The sequence below is a fragment of the Jaculus jaculus genome, chromosome 18, assembly GCF_020740685.1.
Source record: "Jaculus jaculus isolate mJacJac1 chromosome 18, mJacJac1.mat.Y.cur, whole genome shotgun sequence".
Taxonomy (NCBI): Eukaryota; Metazoa; Chordata; class Mammalia; order Rodentia; family Dipodidae; genus Jaculus; species Jaculus jaculus.
The window spans coordinates 19,206,062-19,212,061 of record NC_059119.1 but is presented as its reverse complement, the minus strand read 5'-3'; positions in this window follow the sequence as shown (position 1 = coordinate 19,212,061).

The following is a 6,000-nucleotide window of genomic DNA, read 5'->3' as shown; positions in this document are numbered from 1 at the left end:
CTCCAAGCCAAGTCTGGTGCGTGACATTTTCTAAAGGGGCTTGGCCATACCAGGAAGATTCAAAAGAAAAAAAAAATGACTGTGCTGGAGAGATGGCCTAGTGTTTAAGGTACTTGCCTGCAAAGCCTAAGGCCTCAGGTTCGATTCCCCAGTACCCACGTAAACCAGACGTACAAGGTAGCCCGTGCATCTGGAGTTCATTTGCAGGAGCTAGAGGCCCTGGCATGTCCATTCTCTCTCTCTACCTCTTAACTAAATAAATAAAATAGGAAGGAAGAAAGAAAGACAACTGCAAAATTCCTCTTGGAAACATTGCTGTGCATTGTCAGGGTAAGAGGAAAAAAAATGACCTAGGAAGGCCTTTAAATTAGTATTTAATTAGTACTAATTGATGATGCCAAGGCAGTGGTTAACAGGAGGGCATATTTCACCAAACCAGGATACAATGACGCTGTCTTGGGGACTCCGGTGTTTTAGTTCCTTGAAATTCAAGTGTCCAAAGCTGATTGTTACATGCAGCTGATGGAACGAGCTGTCTAACCACAGCCTAAAGACACCGCTGTGCAGAGAAGGTTTCCATTACTCAACAAGTTGTTCTTCATGCGCATTATTTATTCAGAATCACACAGATGGTGATGCCTCACGTATGTGTGGCTTAGACAGGTAAGGATGCCAAGCTCAATTGTTTGTGCTAAACACTGCCCAACTCCAGGGGGTTCCTTGTCATGCAGCAGCCCCCTTGGGTTACGTAGTGCAGTAGCCTTGAGAAATGATGTTACATGGAGCCTCAGTTCACATCTCACCTGCCCCCTTTAATCTCCGCTGTGCCCCTGTTAAAACCCTCCTTGGCCATCCCTTCCAGCCCAACACAGCTGCCGCCTTCTGAGAAGCCCCTCCTGACTCTGCCCTTGGCTACAGAGCGGACAAGGTGCTTTGAATCCGACGTACCCTATCAACTCACGTGTTCTGAATGCTTGGTCTCCAGCCGGTGGCAACTTGGGAAGTGGAGCCTTGCCAGAGTGTGGTTAGAGGCAGGCTCCCCCTTGCTGGAGTTCAGCTTACTCTCTTGTTGACAAGGACCCCGGCCTCTGTCCATGCCATCTTTTCCCTGCCATCATAAGCTTCCCTTTGAAACTGTAAGCCAAAATTAAAATAAATTAAAAAAAAAAAAGTTCCTCCCATCATTTGCTGTTAGTAAGGCACTTTATCCCAGAAATGTGAAGGTATTTGCAACAGTGCCGATGGGGGTGAGGAGGAGTCAGGAAGTGGGGTGCAGGGAGAATGTAGAAATGGCCTGGCATACTGAATTGGGAGGGCAGGTGAGGGCATCGAGACATCAGGGGCCTGCTTGTCCTCAGGGCCTCCCAAACCCGTTCTGTCCACCCACACAACGCCTGATCTTCCAGGGACCAACCTGGCTTCTTCCTCTCTCCCCACCCCCTTGCCGTCCCCATGGCGGGAGTGGGAATGAATAAACATCAGGAAACAGCAATGGACAGCCGGACTTCTCATTGCCCCCAGATGTCAAGGTGCTAAATTCTGGGGTGCCCACTGAAGCCCCCTGCCTTGACCCGGGCACACCTCTCCCCTCCAGCCATAGCACCTGCCTCTCATCACTGTCTGCCCTGGGATGCTAGCTGCCCCCCTGGCGGGGACTGGGGGGCTCAGATCCAAAGCCTTCCTGCCCCCTGGTGCAGATGCAAGCAAGGCCCCAAGCACCTGGAGCCCTACGTTGCAGGTTTCCTCCCAAGCTGTCCCTTGCCAAGCCCCCAGCCCAGGTTAAGCGTGAACAGCCCTCATTAGCATTCATCCACACTGTGCCCCTATCTCTCTCCTTGAAAAGAGCAAGCTACAAAAAGGCGGTGTCAGAGGAAACAAAACGCCCTTCCGTGTTATCTACAGCAGGCCTCTTCTGATCGAAACATCTACCTCCATCCTACCCACCCGCGAACCTCAGCGGCGCAGGCAGTCTATTAAAGTGAACCCACTGTGCCCGACTCCCCCGGCTCGCTCCCTCCTTCGCAGGCCTTGCATACACAATTTAGTTGTGCCCTGCCTTGGTTGGCCACGCTCCCGTAATTGCAGGCCAGCCCACACAGTTTCTTGGTGAATACGTGGACCCGGCCGCTCCGCCCCTGACCCGGGATGGGATGGAGCCATTCAAAGGCCCACCCCAGGCCCCTTCAAAGCAGCAAGACCCTCCGCCCTGGCTGTGGAGTTCTGCTGTCTGAGCTGGGCACCGTCCATCCCATCTGGGCAGCTGCGATCTGACTGGCAGAGGGGGTGCGCTGCCTCCTCACCCAAGCCCCAGCCGGCCACGGACCCTTCCTGGCTGGTTTACTGCTCTGTCTACCACAGCCCAGCCTGAATCACCTCTTCGTGGGGGTGAGGTTGGCAAGGACTAGCTGGGGCTCAGGCAGCCCTGGAGACCCCACTTAAAAACCTCTTGTGAGCACTGGGGGATACACGGTGCAGCCCGATCCCTCTCCGTCGATACTCGGTTGGAACACCCGTGGGCTCAGTGTCTACCCTGTAGGCCATCGGCAACTCCCTGGCCCCCTCACTTTGAAGAGTACCTTGCTGACCTTGGGGATGAGTGACCTGCCTCCGGTTGTGCTGTACCATGAGCCCATGACATCATCCGATCTGGCCTTTCTCAAGCAAACTATCGCTGCCCTCCTTCCAACATTTGCCTCTCCCACCCGTCTCCCGTGAATACCTGTCAGGTGCAGAGACGCATACAACGTGATGATTAAAGCACAGCCTCATAGCCAGTGATGGAGGTTCAAATCCCTGATCTACCTACCCCTTAACTGCTGGGTGGTCGTGGGTAAGTTACTTAACCCCCATGTACCCCGCTTTCCTCATCTTTTAGTTGGCAAATGAAATAATAACCACCTTGCAAATTAAGAATTAATATGCACCAAGGATTTAAAAGGAAGTCCATGAAGTGTTACAAAAACTTTTGGGGGGAAGGCTGGAGAGATGGCTTAGTGGTTAAGGCACTTGCCAACGAAGCCTAAGGACCCAGGCTCGATTCTCCAGCACCCAAGTAAGCTAGATGCACAGTGTGGCACATGCATCTGGAGTTCGTTTGCAATAGCTGGAAGCCCTGGCGTGTCCATTCTCTCTCTCCCTCTTTCTCTTTCTCAAATAACTAAATAAAACATTTTTAAATGCTTTGGGTGCTGTAAACAACATTTCTACTTGCGGCCAAACTTCGACTATGTTTGCAACCTCTTCTCCCTTGAACCCATTCTGTTCACGCTTAGCTTATTGTGGTGGTTTGAATCAGGTGTCCCCCATAACTCAGGTGCTAGGTCCCCAGCTGGTGCCAATTTTGGAACTGGAGTCTCCTGGAGACAGTGTATTGTTGGGGCAGGCTACGGGGGTTGTAGCCAGCTTCCCCTTGCCAGCATTTGGCACACTGTCCTGCTACCATTGTCTCTCTGACACTGGCCAGGAGGTGATGTCCACCCTCTGCTCACGCCATCACGGAGCTTCCCCTCAAGTCTGTAAGCCGGAATAAACCCTTTCCTCCCACAAGCTGCTCTTTGTTGGGCGTTTCTTGCCAGCAATACAAAACTGACTGCAACGCTCATCAAGGTCACCAGGGACCGTCGCACGGCTCAACACTGAGCCACAGTCTTGTTCCCCAGAACCTGCTCCTGCTGCCCCGTTGCCCATTTCCCTTCTGGGCATTTAGTGCCCACTCGTGGCACCCTGTGTCTGTTGTTCCCCTCCTCTGAGAAAACATAAATCTTCTGGAGGCGAGGCTGTGTTGTCACTGCCAGGTTCCCTGGTACAGAATGGTCACTACCCTCCACAGCGTGACTTGATTAGTTTCGTTGAACAAGCAGGTGAGGATGATGAGTGAGTGGGATGCCCGTGGTTTTCGCGTCAATGTCAGTAAGAGAGAAGACTTAGTCAGAAGGCTGTTTGGAAATCAGGTCATAAGCAATATCTATTGCACACTAGAGGCCACATGCCCAGATATCCTGGGAGAGAGGTGGCAGACAAAAGCATGCTCTGGAGTCACTCTTGGGTAGGCATAACCAGATCACTCCACACACAGAATAACCTTGACAATGGTGACCATCAACCTGAGACGCCACAGACCTGCTACCTCGTTACCCTATCCTTAAAACAAATCTCCGTGGTGACCAGGCTAGTGAGGAGTTGGAGCCACTCTTCAACCCACGCTTCCCCACAGAGGTCATGGTGTCCCCTGTGAAAGCTTCTGTCCAGGCTGGATCCTGTCCTTGGTCTGCAGTCCTTGGGTAACTTCAGGAAGAGAAGGATGGATGCTATCCTCCTGGCTCCTGTACGTTACTTCCAGAGCTTTCTAGCCTGCTTGGAACCCTGCTTGACCTTCATCCCTCCATCCCCTCCCTAGAAACTAACCCTTGGCTCTGATTTGAGATCAGATTCGAACTTAGCCCAAGCCCTTTCCTTTTCCCTTTCATTTCAGAACCAAGACAGTTCCCAGTCTCATGATGACACATGATGTCACAATCCAGACTCCCCACTACACCCCCATGATGGACACGGGGGGAGCCACCTATGTCCCCTTCCAGAATGGACTGTGTCCCAGCAGCTGGAGTGCAGCCTGGGGTGCTGGGTGTACCTGAGGTCACAGCCTTGCTCAGGCAGCCCACACCGAACTGTTGGAGGAGATGGGCAGATGCCCGCCTGGCAGAGCCCCAGTGTGAGGGTGAGGGTAGCTTGAACTGAGCTGCCGACCTGCCACGGTGTCTGACGGGCAGGCTATCATCACGCCCGTGGGGCGATACCCCTTCCTGTCACAGCCCACATCCCTCCTGTCTGGCTGGCCCCACAGGTGTTCTACTGCCCCACCAGTACCCTGCACAGTACCTTCTTCCTGGGGAACCTCACCCGCCTTGCACTTAGCAAGCTCCAACTCACTAAAATTCCTAGACTAAGTGTCTCTGCCCAGCCACAGTCACCAGCCCCCTGGCTCACACAGTGGGCTCTTGGCTCCAGCCCCACCTCCCACCAGCACTCCTGCAGGCTGGAAGCCTGGAGTGGTAGGCAAGGTAAGGAGGTCAGGACTGCCACCTGGCTTTCTGGTATTATTTAAAATTTAGGGGCCATAGCATCCAAGGTCCAGGGATACTGAGAAGAAATGGTTGTCAGTCTGCCCCAGGAATGACTGGCATAAGTCATGGGCCAAACCTTACACATTTTTTGTCATATATATATATATATATATATATATATATATATATATATAATAATTTTAGAGAGAGAGAAAAAACAAGAGAGAGAGAGAGTATTGGCATGCCAGGGCCTCAGTCACTATAATCAAATGCCAGAGGCTTGCGCCACCTAGTGGGCATGTGCAACCTTGCACTTGCCTCCCATTTGTGCATCTGCCTTACATGGGATCTGGAGAGCCAAACATAGTTCCTTAGGCTTCACAGGCAAGTGCCTTAGCCACTAAGCCATCTCTCCAGCCCCTTACTCCCTTTTGCCTTAACACGACATATTGTTAAATAGGTTAAATAGGCGTGGCCTCCAAAATCTAGAGTCCATGATGTGTCTATCTGTGCTGTTACCTAGATTCTCTCAGGTCTGTGTCGAGAAAAGAAACAGACAGGAAGCGTTACACGGGGCCTGTCTTGGTGTATTTTGTATTGCTTTAACAAAATGCCCGACAAGTAATATATAAAGAAATGAGATTTGCTGTTTCATGATTCTGGTAACGGAAAGGTTCAAACAGCATGACCTCTTTGAAGGCTCCTGGCCGTGTCACGGGGTGGATAAGCAGACTGGGAACAGTGGAGTGGCTTCTGTTTATACAACCTGTCATCTCAGGAGCTGTCTCACCCCTGAAGACTCACCACACTTGAAGAGATCAACCCTTGGGGCTGGAGAGATGACTTAGCAGTTAAGGCCCACTCATATACAGCCAGATGCACAAAGCGGCAACAAGTATCTGGAATCTCTCTCTCTCTCTCTCTCTCTCTCCTCCCTTGC